Below are 22,335 nucleotides of genomic sequence, written 5' to 3'. Positions count from 1 at the left end.
TAGGAAACGGACGTCTGCTTTGCTGGACCAGACCCTAAAGTCTCTTTCCCTGTTGTCAACTTATTTCTCATGGGTAGCTCAGCCCTGGAACTCTTGGGCCACCCCCAGCAGGGCAGAGTTGACCACCAAGTTTTCATTCACTGCATTTTTAGTTTTGCTTCTGCAGCAAACACCGACTTCAGCCTTGGCTTTAGGGGCCTGATCCAATGCTTAGCAAAGACCAGGGAAGTCTTTTCACTTGGCCTTTGGCTCAGGCCCTGTGATGCAAAGTGGGATGCAGAAGACAGGCAGCCAGGGGGAATTAACCAAGCTCTGTTGTAGCAGCACCTGCACTGTTAACGGGTTATTTAGCGACATATGCAGATAGGATCTTGGCATGGGGGCACAGAGCGAGGGAATGAGAGATCCATATGTTGCGACAGCCAAGACCGAAAAGAACATTAACAAACAAGCCAGAGTGTAATGCAAATAAACAGTCAAAGTTAATGCTTTGGCTTTTCCCCGTCTCACAGTCCTAAATCCGAACAGCTGGGCTAATTCCCACCCCCCCCCACCTCCTGCCTTCGAACGTTACCCAGCTCTCTGGGAATGGCTTCAGCGTGTGTTTAACTTTGCAGCCACTCTGTGTTTAAATTTCCTCCAGTGATTTATCATCTTATTTATAAACGAAGGGTTAAACCTGCTCTCTTTCGATTTAAAATGGTCAGATCCGTGTGCTGGCAAGTTCCTGCTCAACTATGGCTCAAACTGGCCAAATATGGTATTTTTTGTAGACAGAGCACAGAGGACAGCTTTTATGCCATGTGTATCTCAGTGAGCTTGGAAAGGATGGCTTTGCTGCATACTGCCAGCAGAATACCCTGAGTTCAGAATTGTTCAGAAGAAAGGAAACTAGCTAAACAAATCCGGGGGAAGCTCACAGGCTTTGTGGAATGTGCTGGTTTTTCTGGGGGACAGTTGACTCCATCACAAAAAGAACCATCACTAAGAGGCACTCTCATTGACATTCTCAGCAGAAGCTAAGGTCTGAAGGTACCAGAGCGGCCGAAGGGAATTAAGCCCCTAAAGATGCAGATAGACACAGTGAAATTTTTTAAAAGTGCTTAACGCCTATTGAACCAATGGGAGTTAGGCACCACTAAGCTTTTGAAAATCTTGCCAGGAACCTAGCTGCATCTTTTGGTGCCTAAAATCTCTTTAAAAATCTGTCCCTGACTGATCACAATCACCCCTAGACTGGCCCCCATCATATCACAATTGAGACAAGTCGGCTGGAGCTGAATGGGAGAAAGTTGCCTTTACCAAGCTCAGTTTTTCAGTACTCAGAATTTCAGTACTCAGGAATGTCAGTTCAGCACTTTTCACACTTGTTCACATTTATTACCCTTTCTCATAGAAAAGACTATGTTATGCCAGCATCCGGCTTGCAGAACGAAACCCTGCAAAGCGAGGACGCTGCAGTTAAGGTCACGCACACCACATTAACTCTAGTCAGGTGTGTTCTTTCACCCAGAACACTGGTTAGGAAAAAAAAGCCTGTTTCAAGTCTTTTTTAAAAATTAGACCCTGTCTGCTACGTCTGCAGAGAAGACAATTTTCAAGCCCTCATAACTTAGTCAAATCAAACCTGCGCCCCAGCTTTTTTTTTTTTTTAACCAGATCCCTCCAATGAATTTCTTTTCTGTTAGGGCTATTTCCATGCCAAATGCAACTTTCCCCAGTTGCCAAGCTTCCCCAGTACGTTGGCATTTAGAGCTCTTCAAAAAAGTCACAAGGGTTTTATAAATGTGGAAGTATTTTGCTCAAACTTAAAGAAAAAGCAAGGCCCTGAAAGTTTCGCTCTGATGGGCGAAAAGTTTGGAAGTTGGAAAGTAACTGAAAAGGGGGTTAGAATGGAAGTACTCATGGACCTTGAATTATTATCCACTCTCTCTGCTGGCACACTGGGGTTTGAACTGCAGCCCACTAGAGCTAAAAGCATGACCTGCTAAAACTTGAGCTAAAGAGCCAAACTTCTGTAGCTTGTGGCTTTAACAGTTCACTGGCTCTGCGGATCAGCACCAACACACACTGAGCGGTGGGTTACACATGCATACAGGTGTATACAGTCCCTGCTCCTCAGAGCTTGCAGTCTAGGGCTAGGATCCTGTCATCTGACCTACAAGGATGCAGGACCCTTCATGGATCACATTGTGGGAGCGTCCCCTCAGAAAACTATACCTATGTTCCAGCAATTATATATCCTAACGTCCCATCAGTGTCATGCCAAAGACTTAAAGGGATTTTTATCAATCAAAAGAAGGCAAATTCAGTTTTTCAGAATTATTTTTTTAAAGTGTAATCGAGCCATTCAGTTGGGCATAGATGCATTCTTTCTGAAAGCAGGCTAGAAGCCGATGCTCTGGTGAAATATCAGCAATGCTAGACACTCTGGAGACTCTATTTAAAACCCGGAAAGAGCTGCACTCCTTCAGCCCTGTCATTGGTCAAGCATGGAAAATATGGACTGAAGCTTGTGAAAATACAAATCCGCATACTAGGAAATATTCAAGGGCTTGTCTATTACTATGTCTATTTTGCAGTGGTGTAACTCCACGGACTTCAACAGAGTTACTCCTGATTTACACCAGTAGACGTGAAGGAAGAAGACCTATATATATATAGAAATATGTCACTTGCCTGTCACTAAATATACACACACAATGGTCAGTGCTGTTATGAGTTTATTCTTATCATGAATCAGAAATGGTTACATTACCCTGGTCGCCTATCTCAGTGCCAATAAAGCCTTCAAGCCACCACAGACTTGTTTATGCCACATTTTAGAGAAGAGTTACTCCTGAAATGTTTAGACTTTTCAAACATCTTATTGGTGCCATAGTATTTTGTAAAAAGAAAAGGATTACTTGTGGCACCTTAGAGACTAAGACATAAGCTTTCGTGAGCTACAGCTCACTTCATCGGATGCTGTAGCTCATGAAAGCTTATGCTCAAATAAATTTGTTAGTCTCTAAGGTGCCACAAGTACTCCTTTTCTTTTTGCGAATACAGACTAACACGGCTGCTACTCTGAAACCATAGTATTTTGTATGTCCCTCTTCCTGTAAAGCCTTAAATTGAGCGGTACATTTTCATATCTGTACAAATTATCTATTAAGCTCTCCCATTTTGATTTGGAAGGTTCAATATCTCGCAATCTGCCAGAGCTAGAAACAAACGCATCTATCGCTGAGAAGCATTGGAATGACATATCTCCAGTGGACACTACTTTCATCTCTAGACCGGAGATTGTGTGGGAATACAGACCTCATGGATCCAGGACTGAGATCCATCAGTCCCGGTTGAGGGATCAGCATAACCGGGGGAAAGTCCATGTCTGTGAGGAAGACAGGCCTTTTTGTAACAGGATCTTTATTATTTTTAAAAAGGAGCCACTTTCAGAAAGAAGTTCAGAGATTTTGAATGCTACGAGGACACTGGTAGAGATGGATTAGTGAGCAGGGGCAAGAAATACATCGTATGTCGTGCTGTCCTTCATCTCTGTATCTCTATTATCTAGTAACTCCCTACAAGAGGCAAAAGACATCTGTGCAGTACCTTTTGGAAAGAGAAGGTTCTTTTATTGGAAAGACCTCTGAGCCATGAGCCATTTGTTTATTAAGTTGAAGTTCTGCTCTTTATTTTTCCTCCAGCTGCTTGTCTGCTCTTACATTTGACAACAGGCCTGAGCAGAATTGGCTGGGAATATGAATGGCAGAACCTTTCAACAGGGAGTTACATTTGGTCCCTTAACTTTCTCGCCCAGGGTTATGTGCCAAACAAAGGCAGACCTATGAGAATCACTCCATCGGCATGTCATCCAACATATGACTTCCCCACATAGGCTTCCTGTATTTTAGTCATTGCCACTAGAAAGAACACTACTGGCTACTCCAGAGTTTGGTTCAAATGCTGAGTGAAAGTGCAGAGGGCAAAGTGTATACTGCTTCTCCTGAATGCTAATCAAAATACTTCAGAATAGCAGTTTCACCCCGTGATCTCCAAGTGTTTTGCGAGTACCCTTATTCTCTTTCTACTGATGCGGAAACCGAGGGACATAGCAGGTTAGTGGCATACATGGAAAGAAACTGCACATTTTATGACTCCCAAACAACTGCCTTTTCCATTGGACAGGACTTTCTTCTATTTCTCTCCCTATAGATCGATAATAAAGGTTCCACAGGAAATAAACTTTTGTGTGGTTGAATTCTCAAATGTCTGAGTCTCAACTCTTTTTAGGTAAATTTTCACCTCTTGTTTCATAGAATTTTAGCACTAGTCACATGCCAGGCTCACTGCAGTTCCGACCAACTGTATGGGCTTTGCAAGTTTAATTTTCCCTGAGGAAAAGGTTTGAAATGAGCAACGGATCGAGTATTTTACCCCAATTTTCCACTAGTAGCAGCCATATCAAAAGGGCATGTCATGTTACCATGCTAAAGTGTTTCTTCTAATAGTGACCTAGGCACTTTATTAAAAGAAGGAAAGCTGCATTTTTCTGAAAGGTTCTCTCACTTTCTGCTGCGCCGTCAAGCTTAGACCTGCACCATTCTCCAGCCCTCAGCAAGCCTAGCTTTCTGTGCCATGTGTGAAGAGACAATGCACAGAGCAGCATGGCCTTCCTACTTTTTAATCTGTATAAGCCAACTTTAACAAGAATTCAGGTTTAACGACCAAATACAGACCCAAAGTAGTGACAGATGTTAATGGAGATGTGATGCCTTTCACATGAGCAATGCAAAACACTTTGTAAACCTTAAATAATTCTCACTGTGAATTAGGTAAATTCCCTGTGAAGTAGATAAATACAGTGATACCATTTTACAAACTCAGCTGCAGAGAAGTTCAGGGGATGTGCACAAGGCCACACAGAACAGTCAGGAACAGAGCCTGGCCAGGACTCATTCCCCCTTCACGAGCAATAAGTGACTCAACCAAAACCAGAGAGTTATTCCAATGGGAAAATCAAGTCCAGGAGAGCTTATATACCCCACTGTTTAGTGTGCACTACATCTGCACCTTTCCTCCCAATCCATGGACGATCTGAGTCAGCTACAGCTGCCTATTATTGGACTCTCAAACTGCTAGCACTGATTGCTGAGTTCAGTCCCCTGGAATGACCAAGCAGAGTTGATTCATTTACGCCAAACCTTTTCTGAAACGACTTCAGTCATTCTCCATGGCTAATAACTGATCATTGTTCATCAGAGCAATAATTATTCTGTGCTGCCTCAGAAGTGACAGGCTGACTTACCTCTGATCTGGTTTCCTCTTTTGCCCTTACAGAAGCCCTGGTTAAGAAAATTCCCTTGTGGAACTGAACATTATCCCAAAAGGAGACATCGGTTATGAGGAGCAGAGCAACTGGAGTGACTACAGAAGATGAAGAAATTCCTAATCTCTCTCTCTCTCTCTCCCCTCCCCTCTCCCCACCTCCCTAAATATAGCATTGAAACCAAGAAGAAAAAATATACTAACAAAAAATTCCACTTCTTGCCTTCAGCATTCAGAATTTCTTTGCAAGCATCTGGCTTCTTGCCCAAGTCTGTCTGAAGTTTATGAAGTGTTAGAAATGTCGGAGAGGACTTAAGACCTTCCCTATGATACTAATGCCTAAGCATCTCTATTCAATAAATCTCTGTGTCCATTGCCCTGGGGTAGCTTTCCTGTCTCGATAGGGAAGATGAGCTTCCCCTCCTTGGTACAAATCAGGAGACATATTTTTTGCTTCAGGGTGTAAGTCAAGTTTTAAATTGCCTTTGTCTAGTCTCATTGCTCTTATCAAGATCTCCAAGAGCTTCCTTCTCCGCTGGTGAATTCAGGGGACAGGCGAGAGGCTGTGTCACTCCTGCAGACCATCTTTTGCACTTTCATTAATATAGATACCATCTGACATACTGCTTTGTTCCTGCCAAGCTCTCATACAGAGCCTGAATCTCTACCATGGGTTGGGCATGGTATGAGAAGGACATATTGGGGGAGCAAAAAGGGAGGAAATTGCCTAGACAGGGACTACTGTGTCTTACAGATTTTGGGTGCTACCACATTGCAAATGATAAATAATTTTTGATCTAGTCTGTGGAATCTGCTGGCATTTTGAAGTGCCAGATGACTTGCTTGCCATGGCTTGGGAAGAAGAAACATAAATGCCTTCCCTTTTCAAAATCCTACTCATTGGAATGATGGTGTTGATAGAAGTTTAGACAGCTATCTGCCTAGTGGTAAGTAGCTCATAAGTTAGACCAGTAGAGAGTCAGGACTCCTGGTTCTGTTCCCATATGTATGAATTTAGACAAGCTACTTAATATCTCGGCACATCAGTTTACACTTCTGAATGATGAGTTTAATTACTGTTCATAAAGCAAGTTGAGATATTCGAAAGAGAGGCACTATATCAAATACTATGATTAGCATGATTGCAGAGTCTTAGCTAACCAGCTGCGAGCTTTTCAGACACTGAAAGGAGTGAGCAGATTGGCACCAATTGAAGACAGGCCACAAAGTGGTTAGAAGTTTCACCACAGAATCAGTCTCAGTAGCAGTGGTTTGATAGCTGGATTATTATGATCTGTTCTGAGTATTGGTCAGGCCTGGCTAAATAAAGAAACCCAGTTCTCAATACATGCGCATGTATTGCGAATGTCCAACTCCTCTTTGACACTGAATGCAGCAGACGAGAAGGTGTTGTTTCCCGAGGGAGTTCACCAAACAAACCATCCAACCCATTTTATTGATAATAGTAACTAAGAGCTTCTTCCTGAAACAGGGCCAACACAAGACAAGCCTCCCAAGGCAATGGTCACAGAGAGTGTCTGGAGTCACTTCATGAACACTACCGCAGTAGCCCCTTTGACTGTAATACAGCCTCTGGGCAGGGCTAGGGAATGTTGATAAAGGCAGGAGCATCTACATAGCCTTGCCCCCTTGTCCCATTCCCACCCATCCCTTGTGCATGTTGCTGTGGGGACACTAATCTCAGGAGCATGGAATGTGCATGGCACCCCTCAGACCCCCCTGCTACGGAACAGAATTTCACCCGCCATTGGGGATTTCATCCACAGCTGCAGAGGCAGGAATCACCTCAGTCATGAAAATTAACACTAACGGTAAAAGTAGTGTCAAATATAATTAATTACAAAGCCGTTTTCTTCAATGGCTGCCGAATTTCTATATAAATAGCTTAATGCAATATTTGAACACCGTGTGTAGACACACAATAGAACAAATTGGGGAAGGCTGGGATACAGCCAATCAGCATGTCACAGGATCGTTCAAGGGAGATTGAACTTTGGGTCCATAGGCCAGGCCCATAAATAGACCAATGGTAAACTCAGCCCATCAGTGTCTCACTGGAGCAGTGGTTATTAGAGAAGGTTGATTGACCCCATTTTTTGGAATATTGTCATCCTTGGAGCTTTCCCAGGGAGCTTCAGGTTGAACTTTGTGTGGTTCTGTGTTATTCTTTAATTGTCTATTTTTGGTTTTCTCCATAATCAGGAACAGGTTCTCTGTCCCTATTTCTGGAACATCCTCCCTGACCTCGGGAGCTTTCCAGTTCAGTTAGCCTTCCCATCCTGAGCTCCAGCACAGCCTTCCTTCTGGACACCCACGTCACTTGCGTGTGGCAAAATCCCAGGGACTTTAAAAGCAAGCAGCCTTGCAAGGGCTGCATGAACCATCTCTTCCCAGCTAATCAATGGACTGATGCAGGAGTTTGCATCACACTCTCCCACCATCTTCTCTATCAAGGCTCCATCTTCCATGCTGGCATGCAATGGAATGAAGAGTACGGTAGAGAAGGGGTGAACCCATGGAAACAAAGCAAATACTTCATTCTCCTCTATACAGGCTGTGATGGGAACGTAACAGAGACCTTCCAGACACGCTTTTGCCCTAGAGAGTAAATCTCAAGTTAAATGTGCTGGGAGGGCTTCTTTCCAAAGTCCTCGTCAGGGACAAGGAGGGGATTTTTCTCCCAGGGTGTTCTCTTGATATTGGTATTCTATTGATATTGGTGTTCTGTTCACCTGCTCATTGATTGGGTGGCTCCCTGCTTTGTCTCCCCTGCTGACTTTGCATGCCACACAGCCGCAGCAGTCCTATCCCTAGCACACGGGTTAAAGAGAGCTTTCCCTGCTGTCACATACTCTCCCTCGTTGCTGAATTTAGAGTTGTATTCACAGTGGCAACAGCTGGAACATTTCAAATGGCCTGTGAGACTGTGCCAGGCATGATGTGTCGAGAGGCAGGTTTCCCATGGCTGTCTGTAGGCCTAGCCAGATGCTGCAGTTAAGGTGGAGATGGTCTATGAGCCAAATGCTGGTGCAGGCACAGCTTTCATTAACTACAAGGAGGCATGAGTACAACTCAAGGGCAGCATCAGGGCCATTGTGTCCCTATTTTCAGTCATTTATAATTTTTTCAAAAAAACAAAAACAAACAAAAAAAATGCCAAGCTTGTGGGCTGGAATTTCTCATGCTTGCTCAGCTGAATATGCAATGATGTAAAGTACTGTATAGCGTGTTCAAATGTTTTAGGTGGGAAAAGGTACTAGTTAAACCCAAAACAACATATTGAAGACAGTGGGGTATTCAGGATAGGGCACAGGACTGAGAGGCAGGGGACCTGGAGTCTATAGTCACTTATCTGCTTTGTGCCTCAGTTTACCCTTCTGTAAAATAGGGATAATGCTGCTTATCCAAGTGCTATTAGACATCAGATGAGAAGTGTCATTATCTTAATTACACACGCTCACTGGAGAAACAGTATAAAATGAATGAACTTCTTTAACATAATATTCTATTAGTAGCATAGAATGTACCAGTGCCCAGAACTGCGTGGTCACATAATGAAAGATTGTATTGTAGTTAGTGATGGCCCTTGACCAAATCCCCAGATCAAATCCCCATGAACTTTGCAGGAGCCTGGATCTGGATCACAGGTTTGTGGCACTGTCTCTTTTCTCTATAATAAGCCAAGCCAAAATCCTGAATCTGACCATTTCCTGGACTTTTGACACAGTTAGATCTGGATTTCATGGGGTTTTTAGGGTTCAAGAAGGTGTTCCTCTTGCTGTCGGGCAGGGGAAGGAGTCCATATCCAGAGGACCCTCAGCTCCGGTAAAGGGCTCTCAGGCAGTAGTACAATCAGCCTTGTGGTTTAAACTGAAATGATCAGTGGGGTTTTCCTTGGAAGAATAATTGATTGAAATCGAACAGTGGGAACGATACTGATGTGTCTAATAGCAACTTCTCTATTAGTTATGTGCAAACTGGTTCAGGAAAAAATGCGCCTCTCCCCCTCCAATATGTAGCAATTCCTCAATCACCAATCCTTACAGACCAGGCCCTTGATTTTCTTGGTCAGCCAGGGTGGTAGTGCCATGAAGGGCGTTTGGCACGGGACTGAGAATCTGGAGGACTGGTGTTAGTTACGGATGTGAATCCTGACACTGATTTGCTGGAAGACTGTGGACAAGTCACCATAATGCTGCTCCACCGTGACCATCCCCGTTTATAACATGGGGATAATGCTATTTTCATCTGTAGATCTCAAAGCACTTTGCAAAGGGAGGCAAACTGCAAAGTACTGTTCTTTGTTCAACTTCATCAAACAATAGTGGGGCAAAACAGGGTCATTTTTCTTCCATTGCTCACAACTTACAAGAACTTCCTTCCTTGTGAAACATGAAGGAGGAACCTGCAGCGATAATGGAAATGTTTTCTCAAGTGTTTTGGCCCCATCATGTTTACATCAGTGTTGACGAGGGAAATGTATTTATTTCCCCACACTCCAGCAGCAGCAGTGGAGAAGGGCTCTGTGATTGGAGAGCGATCCTTGGACAGGAGTGTGGGAACATTTTCCAAAGGGCACTGAACAAACCATTGGCTTCAGTTCTAATCTGAGGGATGGAGGGTAGTGGAGACGGGGGCGAGATTCCACCAGGTGACAGCCTGATTTCCTATAGAATGTACCCTCTGCTCACAACCCCCCTAGCCTAACTCGTTTACCTGCAGCAAAGAGGGGGGATGCGAGTCAAACTGATCATGGAGCGCAGGACGCCCAGCTCCGAGAGAGCTGCTGGCTGTTATTTTGCTGTAATGGTTATCGGAGGGGACTGGGAGTCAGCAATCCTGGCTTCTCCTCCCAACTCTGACATGGGCCGTGTTCACGTGCTGGGTGAGGATTCAGAAGGGTTCTCATTTTATTCAGGCTGGTTCTCCCACCCTCTCATTTGAAGGCTCACGCTCCTTGGGAACTGGGCCTAGGTGTCTGAGGGGGAGCCTGATGCAAGAGTGGAGAAGGGCCAGATTTATGCCTCCTGTCCCTGGCTGGCTCCGGGGGAGTTATGGCAGGGAGGACGTTAGCTCAGAGTGATCGCAGCTGAGCGAAAGGGCTAAAATTCATTGCTCAGGCAGACAGCTCTTGAATGCCACGGGGTTTTGATGGCCAGTAGAGTCCCTCCAGGGGCAAATCGAGGTTTACAGGATCAAGGCGGCTGGAAGGAAGAGTCTGCATGGGGCGGGAGCTGACATTTTGGGTCCCCTGAAGTATTGTTGAGCCCAACTTACTTTCAATCCACTGCGTGACCGGAAACCAAGCTCTGCTTCCCAGCCTCCCACGCTCGATTTTGAACGACAGCCCTAACCCTAACATGCCGCAAGAAGTACAATGACTTGTACTGCTGCCAGTAGTCGGCTGTCAGATCAGACATAACCCATCAGGGCTGGTGGCTCAGACAGGGCCAAGACTTGCTCAGTCAAACTCTACCCTGGGTTACATCTCCGCCTCCTGCTCCCTTTGCATGCTGTTCTACGAGGGGACCTGTGACCGTGCACCCTGCCACACCCCAGGTGGCTGTGCTGAGGTGGCTGCCACAGGGGGAGCAGCTCTTTGGCTACATCACATCCCCCTTGTGCCAGGCTAGGGCTCACCCCTGCTTGGAGGTGGCTCAGAACTAAACCCTGGAGCCAGCCCCACAAGCTCTTGGGGTCGGGAGCGACTCCGGTTCTAAAACGAGATGCAGATTTTACACTGGTCCCCTAGCTATATCATGGGCTGAACCAACATGTTAGAGGGGGTTCAGATTCCGGATCCAGGTCTTAAATATTTGCTTCAGGCTCATTGCCAGCTATGGCGTTTGCCTCTTTGGGTTGGCCGTCCCAGATCAGATCAGTGAGCATCTTGCCTCCAGTAGGTGCCTGATAGCTGGGAATTCAGAAGGACAAAACACCCTCCTCCTTCTTCTATACAGTAACCCAGCAGGCCAACTGTGCCAGGCCATGCTGCACACTGCGGAAATATTCCTTCCTGACTCCTGCTCTGAAGCATTATCATCATCAACCATTGCTATTTGTATTGCAGTGGTGACTAAGAGCCTCCAATCAAAGATCACGATTCCATTGTGCTAGGTGCTCTACAAAAATACAGGGAAAAGGCAGACCCTGTCCCAGCGAGCTTACCACCTGGATTTATAGTTATACAGAACAGGTGGGTGGAACAGACAAATGGGTTGTGGGGGAGATGGGGGATAAGGTAACAGTAAAATGAACTGGTTTTACCCAAGAAGCAGGACTCAGCTCACCACCAGCCTACTGTTTTAAGCAGCACAAGATTCTAGCTGTGGATGAGTTGGGCTTCCTTCCTCTCTCATCTCCTGGGGATGGTGGATCCTCTGGATGAAGGAACCTAAGCTGTGAGCAACATCTGTTCTTTCTTTCCTCCCTTCTCCTATGAAAGCAGCATCCTTGCCTCCATGAACGGGCTCTAGTATTTCCTCATGTTCTAAGAGCTCTGGTTCCCAAGGGTTTGAATGGACCAGCAGGGGACAATTGCTTGTTACCCCCGTAGAACGAAAGGTGGCTTTTTGTTGAAGTCACCTTCCTGATCTTAATTCCCTCCCAAGGACAACCCACCCTTCTGGCTGAAGTGTCATGGAAGATGAAGATGGAACAGAGCTAAAAGCCCTTTTAATCCATATGTAGGGGGTCAGTTCAGGGTTCTTCCCTACAGTACAGTCTGTCCATGCCAGCTTTAAGTGATGCGGACAATCAGGATACTACTCCTTAGGGGACTGTCCTTTAGTCTAATACGTTCCCGACTGACCTCTCTTTGTGAGCTCCAAAGGGAGCTGTGTCCAACCCACCTCAGTGAGAGTGTCTCTCCTGCTCTGAAGGGACCACATTGCCTCTGAACTGCCCTGATGGTCCAGGTATGAACTCAGGTCCCTCCTCCGGCACCACTCCATGTTATATCACTATGCCATTGCTCTCACTAGCAGCTGTTTCTTTTTTTAAGCTTAAGAAGCTATCTGCCAAGAATGCTATGTCCAGTTTTGCAGTGTCACGTGGATCTTTCTTTAATTCCCAGCAAAGGATTTCCTGCTGGGCTTGTTTGTCAGGGAGATGCGGAGGGACATTTGCATTTTGAGCAGGAGGATGTGTGCGTGTGTGTGTGTGTGTGTGTGTGTGGGAGGAAGGCGATCATTCTTGCATAACAGATGCACTTGTGAATTCAGCACTGCCCCCCCCTTATAAGCTGCTCCTGCCCAGGTCCCAGCTCGTTGGCAGGTCAGCGCCCAGTGGGGTAATTCCCTCAGCTGGAGTCACTGGGAAGGTGCAGTGGCTGGAGCTGGGCTTGCCCAGGGTCTACCGGGAGAGTGGAGGGCGGCTTTATGGCGAGAGTGGGGAAACCTGGCGAATTGTGGGTTCGGCAGATGAGTTGAAGACACAGGGGTCTGCTGAAATGACTCACAGGGAAACACAGTTTCAGTCGGCAAGGCCCTTCCCTCCAGCGAACAGCAAGAAAATTACATTAATGTAACCACCTGGGTTTCAGCTGAGTCCTGTGACGGGAAGCCCACCCTTCCTAAACCCATTTGCTCCTTACACCTTCCACACATCCCCTGGGCACCCACAGGAGAGAAGAGTGCAACTGAGCTGAAGTGACCTCCTTCGTCACTGGGGACCTCTACTAGTCACAGAGGGGCCAGCCCTGAATTCCTGCCCTTGCTCCAGGGACAAGTGTCCTGCCTGACTCAAAGATGTTCACAGGATTGGGCTGTGGGTCAAATGCACAGATGGGCTTGAACTACAGAATTCGGTCAGGATCAGGGTTTGGATTTCAGACACTCCTCCCATAAAACCAGGGTTGTTTGGATCCAGAGCTTTGGATTGAGCCCATCTGTCTTTACACATAGTAGGCAGCGTTAAACTAGCAGTGCTGAATTGGCTCAGATTTCAGCAGGATGCAGTCACCGATCTCTGTGTTTTGACGGACAGGAAGAAAAACGAGAAAAAAAGAGCTACGGCACTTTCAGATTACCCATGAAGAATTTGATTGCACCTGCCCTAGAATAGGGTCACACGGTAGACATGCCTGGTCTCAAAAGGGTGTTGTCAATATAACTTCACCAATACCGGGGAGGTAATCAGATACATCCCTAGGCCCCGATTGTGCAACTTGTGTATGTGATTGTATGGTCAGTTGCAGGACAACCGCCTTAGGGCCCGAGTCAGCAAAGCACTTATGAATGTGAGTAGCCCCAGTGACGTCAGGGCCTTAGGGTTAAAGCACTGACTTAACATTCAGAAGAGGGTTGCTGGCTCTACCCCAAAATGCCTTTGGGGCCTTGTGTCATTCAGATAGTGCCTCATCTGTACAACAGGGATGCTAAGGGTTCCTTTTCCAGCAAACCCTTTGTCTTGTCAATTTAGACGGTCAGATCTCCAGAACAGGGATTGTCTCTCCTGGGGGGTGGGTACAGGACAATGGGTTCCGATCTCAGTTGGAGCGTTAGGCATGATTGGAATGGATAATAATAAATACTAGGGTGAAAGCCTATAACCAAGTACATAAAATACAGGGCCCCTGTCATCTTCAAAAATCACACTTCTCTCTGCAAATTCTGTGACTGCTATCTCCACAAGTGGTTTGTAAAATTGCAGTATATGAAAGAACCTGGTAAAATAACTGATTTTTTTCTCTCTATTAATTGCCTAGTTGTTTCCTTTGCACTGGCAGTTCCCCAGGATAGTTTTACTTTATAGTAATTTGGTTCTTCAGTCAGCCAGGCACCGATCCGACAGTGAGCTCTGGGTGAGTGGACCTCTGCTCCTGGCTCATTGCAGGGCTGGTGCCTCAGTTTCCCCGGCTGGTGCCTCAGTTTCCTCCTGGCTGAAAAAACCCTTATAAACACTAGAGGTACAGAAATACTGATATTTAAAAGGGATTTTTTTTGGGGGGGGGGAGAATTAGGAGATCTGATTTAAGGGGGCTTTATCAGAAATTGGAATTAAAACTGTTAAAAATTCAAAATATACAGTTTCTATTAAACTCTAAAAAACAGTGCGGCAGAATTCTACATGCCCTGATAATCAGATTGGAGGGTGTTGTTAGTAAGATGACAGTATATTCAATTGTTACTTCTTCAGAAATATTTCTCTCTAGAATAATACATTATTAATTAGCTTTGTCTTTCCTGTTTCCTAGGGACTGGCTGAATGGAGTGACCCTGCTGCATTCTGCTATCTCAGAGGTAGCTCTGGTTAACCAAAAGTCCAAGGGAATTTTTCCCCCCTCAGGGATGTAGCAGCAGAGAGTACCTCTTGACTGCAGATTACCAAGGAAGCCTTGAACTTGCTGAAGAGCAGGTAACTAAAGGCAATATTTGGGGAAGGGCCAGAACTAAATCAGAAGGTCATCCATAATTCATCTTCTTGGAAGACTCAGGCCCCTCAATCAACCCTCATGTATAGACACGGGACAAGTTCCTTGGCAGGGACTTAAGTACAAACTGCCTGTGTTGTAAAATCTTGATTCACTTCTGCAGATTTCTCTCATTATGTTGTTACATTATGTTTCATTATTTTGTCTTGGGCTGTGCCCTGTATCAACCCAAACCAGATCCTGTTTCTTGCCCACCTAAGTCTTGAACATGATCATGTTGGATCTCCCTAATGGAAATGATAGTCCACTTAATTCAAACAAAATCAGCTGGCCTCCCTCTATTGGGTTCCATTGGTGGCTGTTGGCTTTAGCTGGTCCCAGGAACCAGTAGACCCACAAATCTGTTACAAAACCTAGTTGGCCAAATGGACGCAATAGAGTCCAGTTTACAGTTTGCACTTGGTTTGAATATACAGCAGTTTTAACATACCTATTTTCTGTCTGTACACACCCACGTGTATCCATCATACACATAGACACACATATATTTGAGGCGTCCAAACTCGATATGACTTAATCATGAATTGGGTTTACATTTCTGTCTGAAACTGAAAGGAAGTAGCACTGAATTATCCCTTGGCATGGCTTCTGCTGTTGGTGCACGTTCTCTTTACGGTGACGTGTCGGCTTCGACAGCAGTAAAATTTGAGACATTATCAGCAGGAAAGAGAAAGAAATCAACCTTTTCAGTTTATCAAGTCGAGTCTGGCGTGGGGCCCAAATATTTTGTGCCTGAAAAGCGGAGTGTGTCCACCTTAATCTGTATGACAGGTACAGCCTGCAGAAACTACAGGTCCCAGCATGCATTGCCCCACTTTTACCTAAGCAGTTTTGCAGCTGCAATTCACTCCTTTTACTATAATGCAACTTAGGGGATGCCCTCAGGTTGACAAGTTTCTCATCTGGACAAATTTGGTTCCTCCTTTGCAAAAATCTTTCAGATCACACAAGGATTGTTAAAATAGATTGTGCTTCTTCTTGTCTTCTTTCCTTTTCCAGAACAAATAAACTACACATTTTTTATTTTAAAAATTTGCCGTCTCATCGTAGCCAAGTATATATCAGTCCCAATATTGTAAACCATCATCTACTGTTAAGCTCTCTTGGGCAAGGACCAGTGACTAAACCGTCTCAGGTACATTTAATAAAACAATGCTTTTAAAATGATCATGCATATTCTTAGGTGTGTAATCATACCAAAGAGATTTATCATGGCTGGGGCATTAGTAGCTGGCTTTTTCTCAGTACATTTAATACTCATGAAAATGAGGGACTGATAGCAGCAGTATGAACCAGACCTGACATAGACAAGGACTGTGCAAGCTTCCTCTTGCACCCGTGCTAGTGTATCTTAGTTCTGACCTCCAGTAACAACTAGTATTTCCATCCTGAGTCCCTTCTGAGAAGAGGCTGCCAATTGGGTTGGACTGAGGGGCGATTTAAGTATTAATGGAGAATAGGACGGGACACTCAACCTCTCATGTGCCTGTGACCTAAGCCAGCATTTGAACTCAAATATTCCAAAATTGAAAGCTGCTCCATTAACTCACTGATATCACTTAATTTCTCTTCCCCTCCCCTCCCCCTCCGCTCTACCCCAGCTGTGTGTCAAGGTAGTATGTGATTGATAGGGAAGGCAGTGGGCTTGGTGGCTCAGGGACAGGACCAGAGGAGTCAGTTGGAATGGGTTCTAGTTTTCAGCTCTACCATCGACTCACTGTGTGACCTTGGGCCCGTCGTTTTGCCTCTCTGAGTCTCCGTTTCCCCATCTGTAAAATGCAGATAATACCACTTTTCGTCTGTGTGTGGAAGCTGCTGGCAGATGCCAAGTAGTGCTGTATGATAAACCAAAACAGTGACACCTTCCTCTGCAGCTAACACACTTTCTACAGTCAGCACGAACCCCTCTGCTGTGTCTGTCACACGTATGCAGCCACGAGACCTTTGTCTTTATATTTGGTAAAAGGAGCCCAGATCCTTGAGTCTGACACCTGCAAAACAGCGTGTTTCATTTTTCAAAGCACATTTGCTGAGCTACTGTATCCTTCTCACTAAAGCTGATTTACAGGCATGATTGAGCACTGGAGCCTGTGTAATACCACTCAGCAGCCTGGAGCGATCTCAGATACTCATTCCGTGGCAGGTTCATGCAGTATGAATGACCAGGGAAAGTGCCAGACTGAAGTCTCTGGGAGACTGAAGTTCTCTCTGTATCCACAGAACAGGCACAGCCATGGCTAGCGATAGCAGCAGCTCTCCCCACCCAAGCAGTCGGCTTCTAGCCAGACCCCTTAGCTGGATTCAAATAGGTGATCTAGAGGCAAAGGAGTCTCTTAATCCGGATGTAGGGGATGGCACAGCCATAGCGCTCAGAGCAACAGGGCTAGGGTTTGTAGGTTTCCTAGAGCTGCAGGACTGAATCCCAGAAAGTCCAAACTGAGCTCTCTGTGTGTGTGGAGGGGTGTGGGGGGGTCAGGTCTTTTACAGAATATTTTAAATACCAAGATCCTGTCTTCTGTGCATGGCCATTAGAGAGCTGCCATACTTTTCGTATGAGAAGCTGTTTGCCCTGGTGTCTTTGGCCACAATTTGCCTCCTGCTGCATGCAGGTAACCTGCTTTAATACATCACTGTTGCGCCTTGAGTATAGTTTTGGGATGCCCTTTGAGATCTTTCTGAATGAAAGATGAATGAATAAATGCCCTCTTACCCCATGAACAGCTCCCCGAGCCACACCAACACCCACTTGGCTGCTCCATGCTTGGGCTAGGGAATCTCACAGTGAGCCGGGGTGCAGAGCTCCACTCACACAGAGTTCATGGTGAGCTTAGGGCCTGGATGACTAATGACGCACAGGAGAAACACAGCCTCGTACTTTAAGACCAGTTTGGTTCCACTGCCATTTTGCTGCTGGATAAAATGGAGATTTTCAGCAAACTTCCCACACGGTTCTTAGAATGATTCATTGACTCTTAAGATCGATGCCCATCAACGTTAGCTGGCAGATCAAAGCTTAATTCCCTCATGATGACTTAGAACTGGAACCATGCACCAAACAAAACCATTTGTTGATCTTTCACTCAGTGTATCACTTAAAATCCCTTTCTCTGTCCCTCGCAGCACATCCATTGCAGAGGCTAGCAACATCAGTGTGCAAATGGCTGGGGAACTCCCTGTCTGGCATGCTCTATGCGTGGGATTTGGCTTAGGGCACACTGCCAGAGCCCAGACCTTTTAACCTTGGGGACATGCTTCCAAGCCCACCTTGTCACCAGTCTTTATGGACAAGGCGGGCTAAGGTTTATCCTCAGGCTTTATTTTATTGCCCCCATTACGTTTGCTGGTAAATAGATATCTGTCAATGTAGGAGGAGCAGCCCTTTGGGTCACGTATTTCTAACTGATGGAATGGGCACATAGCGAGGCTTTTATAGATCTAAATAAACTAGCAGCGAATAAAAAAGAATGGATCTTGGTAGCATTCGTATACCACAGTAAACATCTCCTTGGGACTGATGCACAGATAGGAGATGGAACAGATGATATGTAGCTAAGTGGCACCACCTCATCTGGTGACATCACACCCATTGATGTCCGTGCCTCGCTAAACCTAGCCCCTTCTGGCCTATGATTCCTTGTCGTCTGGCTCCTCCCCTTCTGGCCTCACCTCTCCCACTTCTGTCTTTGGCCCCTGACCTCAACCCAATCTCTTCCATTTCTGGACCTTGTCAGATGCCATCTAGCTTCTGCCTCCATTCTCTGTGGCCAACTGGATCAGAAGTCCCTCCCCTACCTACAAGGAGAATCAATAGGATTTGCTGTGTGGCCTGGAGTCCCTAACCCATTGGCCGATTCATTGTGGCCCTGCTAGAAGGGATAAAGAGCTGCCGCTAAAACTCCAAGGAAAATTAAAGTACATGGAGGGAGAAGAGGGGGGGATGGTCTTTATAATATTTGCAAAAGGGCCTTTGGAGGAGCAATGGACATTTGTAAGAAAGGTCTGTAGAAATGTCACAGGATATTCACCCACATGGAGAATTGCGCAGTAAACTGTTAAACACCTCGGCATTTACAACAACGCCTTATAATACTCCATGGAATAAACAATGTATAAACAACGTGTCATTTCGAGTTTTGTAAGAGAGCTAAAACAATGCAGAATCACTGGCCTAAATTTTCAAAAGTGCTTAGAGATTTTGGGTGCACTACACGAGTCACCTCAGATTTTCAGGTTTCAGAGTAGCAGCCGTGTTAGTCTGTATTCGCAAAAAGAAAAGGAGTACTTGTGGCACCTTAGAGACTAACAATTAAAATCAGATTTTCAGTAAGTGCAGAGCATCCACCATCTAAAAATCAGGCCCCTTCCAGTTGGGCACCTAAACACTGAGACGCTCAGAATCGCTATTCATTTCTGCAGACTCGGGCCATGATATTTGTTCCTCCCTCTAGACAGGGGATATGGCTGCTGACTGTTAAATGGAGCTGCAGGCAGAATGATCAATATACCAGACCTGTCCTCACACCCGCCATTGACTGCAATGGGATTTTAGAGAACAGTGGTGCTGAAGTGCATGCTGCGGGGAGCGGCGTTGTCTTCCTGTCCCTTGTCTATGTGCATGTGGTATTGCAATCACATCGGGGGTATTATTGCTGGTCTGACCCACTGCAACTCCCAGGTGGAGTTTTGCTTGGAACTCCGCCTTGACACAAGGAGAGCATGCTGCAGAGGGCAGCTATGAGAGGTCTCATCCCTCTGCCGCGTCCTGCCCCCTCAGTGACTGAAGGCTTTCTGGGGGCTTTTGGTTCCATTACACTCTGCAGAATGGAAGGTAGACTATGGCTCAGTATGAGTCTGAAGAGCTTACGGACTGGTTATTTTATACAAAGCAAGTGCCCGTGTAACCCACACACACCTCCTTGGTGTGGTGTTCTGTCCCATCTAGTGGCACCGAAACCACCCAGAGAGAGAGTCTGCTCTACAGCCTTAGCTAACAACCATATAGCTTTTAGCTCATGCAGTAGAGGCTCATGCACACTAAGCTCCAGAGGTCCCAGGTTCGATCTCCCTCCCGCCAACAACTGGGGTGTGTCAGTGTTACACCTGGCTTTCCAGCTGAGATGAAGGAGGTCAAGTGGCAGAAATGGACCAAAGCAAAAGTGGGTGGAGTCAGTAGGATCTTAGACGTAGGTGAGAGGTTTATCGCAGGAGTGGGTGGGTGAGATTCCGTGGCCTGCGTTGTGCAGGAGGTCAGACTAGATGCTCATAATGGTCCCTTCGGACCTTCATATCAATGAGTCCATGAGACTCACTTGAGGGATTGGGTGTTAACGTTGTGCTGGGCTTGGGGTCAATTTGTCTCTCTGGTTTTTCTCCCGGATTGGCTGAGGGGTTTATTTTCTGTCAGAAGAAGTTTAAAACATTCTCATTTTAAAAGTTGACCAGACTATGGCCAGCGCTTCCCCTCACTTATTCCCAATGAGACCCCCCCATGTCAGTACCGTTGCACAGAGGGTAGCGTTGGAGGGGACAGATTTTTCACGTGACTGGTTGCAGACGTGATTGGCGCATGGCTGCTGTCTCGTCCTGTACAGCTATGTGTTTATTAGCGATGAGCCCAAGGCACAAAGTTTAGATCTAAACCCAGCAACCAGGGGTGTTTGCACCTGGGTTTTCAGCTGGGACTCTGCCTTTAGTATATATTTAGGGATGCCACATTTCATGTACACATTGCCATCCTGTCTTCGCTTTCTGATACAGCAGGTTTTGTTGCTTTAAGAATGTAGTTATAGCTCCAGAAAGATACCAGATTTTAGCTAAGGAAAGAAATGGGAGTCTGCCTTTAAGAAATGTTTAAAGAAAAGGTGCCTTGCATTGCTAACACCATTGTGTGAAGTGAGCCAAAAGATAACTGAGTGTTCAATTAAACACACCCACACACTAACTATACTGTGAGCTCACTGGATGTGTACCGATACCGAAAAGCCAAATCATAGACATTGCAGAGACCTATGAGGCAATTCAACCCATCCCACAACTAGACCAGGATTGGTCCCAATAGTACATTTCCCAGTGCTTTCAACAGTCCGCTTCTGAATGTCTCAGGTGATGGGGCTTCTACCCTGGGGAGGCTTTCCCATACCCTAACTGCTTCCATCATTAGGAAGTTCATTCATCCTGATAGATTTCAGATTCAGTTTTCATTATCTTAATTTAAACTCATTACTCCTAGTTCTGGATTTATACATACACACATGTATGATCTACGGGTATCTTCTAATCAAGTAAGGCTATATATATTATACCAAATGTCAACAGACATCTATCCACAGTATGTTTGTATATACACCTGTCTTGTGTGTGTGTGTAAGTATTGACACACACACACATATAGCAGACAGATATAAATAACGTGTTTATTTCTATATACAAATCAGTTCTGATATAATTGAACAACATGGAAAACACTGGATTTTTCCCTTGCTAAACTGAAGAATGACGTTCACATTTTTGAACCAGATACTTGATTGTTAAACTCCAGAATGACCCTGCTGTCTAGAAAACCATCAATGACTGAGACTTTCGGTAATTTAAGGACCATTGCTACTTGTATTTCCCTGCCTCTCCCGTACATTTAACAAATACCCTCCAACACACGTATAAACCAACCGCCAGGACCGAACATGCTTCATTTCTAAACTGCAATTGCTAAAACTCCCTGAGGGAACATCAGACCGGCTGTCTGCTCAGGGAGGTCAGTGCAGAGGAGAGCACAGTACTTACACAGTTTGACTGAGAAAGATCAGCTGCGGGTCTTGAAGGCTGCTCCCAGATCCTCAAATCGAATGACAGTGCAGTTCCTCCCCAGCGCCGAGCTCTGCAGAGTAATACAGGAACCAGACCTCTTTGGTTTACTTTTACATTGACGTCAGTGCCTTTTTCTAGCATCCCCAGCTCATTTTGGTAACAGGCCATTTTAGGCGGGTGGGGGGGGGAGAAGAAAAAGAAGTAAGTGGGATAGTTTTATAACTGTCTTTAGGAGGGAGCCAGGCAGCTGTGGGTTGGTGTGTGGGCAAGTGTAATATCGAAGTGTGTGTGTATTGAACATAGATGAACACCGCATATAGAGTAGTGCAGACTTTTATGGATGGTCATTCAAAGCCAGATTCTACTCTCACCCCAGTTCTACACTGATGTTCCACCACACAGAGGAGTTGCTCCTTATCAACACCACTACGAGTGTAAAATGCTCCCATTCCGATTTGGTTGTGTTTTACCCCCACTGCTGTAAGTGCCTATGCCTGGCAGTAGAAAAATCAGGTCTGGTGCATGCGCAAGATATATGGGCATGCACGGGCAGGCCAATTTTTTAAAAACGTGTGCCTACAGTTAGGATCCTAAGTCTATATTTAAGTACCCAAATAAGTGGCCGGATTTTCAAAAGGGTTCAGCACTCAGCCAACCTTTTTAAAGTTAGGGGGAGCAGCAGACACTACCCCAGAATATCTGGCCATGTCGTGTATATGTTTTTGCAGTATTACTGTGCGTGTGTGTATTTTGCAATATGGTAT

The 22,335-nt window shown here is 45.6% G+C and overlaps 1 protein-coding gene across 2 annotated transcripts in view; it reads right to left on the bottom strand.

Annotated features, from left to right (window-relative positions):
• The window catches only part of GPR20 (G protein-coupled receptor 20), a 35,070-nt gene extending 13,410 nt beyond the window's left edge, over positions 1-21,660 (bottom strand). Inside the window, exon 1 of one of the 2 annotated variants that reach the window (XM_043507278.1) lies at positions 21,548-21,660. The gene's annotated coding sequence lies outside the window, so the exon portion shown is untranslated. Of the gene's footprint in view, positions 1-5,293; positions 5,663-21,547 lie in introns of those variants that run through there. The other variant, XM_038391598.2, reaches the window with a different exon arrangement.
• Between the last annotated feature and the right edge of the window lie 675 nt (positions 21,661-22,335).

Source organism: Dermochelys coriacea, chromosome 2 (genome assembly GCF_009764565.3).
Source record: "Dermochelys coriacea isolate rDerCor1 chromosome 2, rDerCor1.pri.v4, whole genome shotgun sequence".
Taxonomy (NCBI): Eukaryota; Metazoa; Chordata; order Testudines; family Dermochelyidae; genus Dermochelys; species Dermochelys coriacea.
This window is presented reverse-complemented; position numbering and strand designations above follow the sequence as displayed.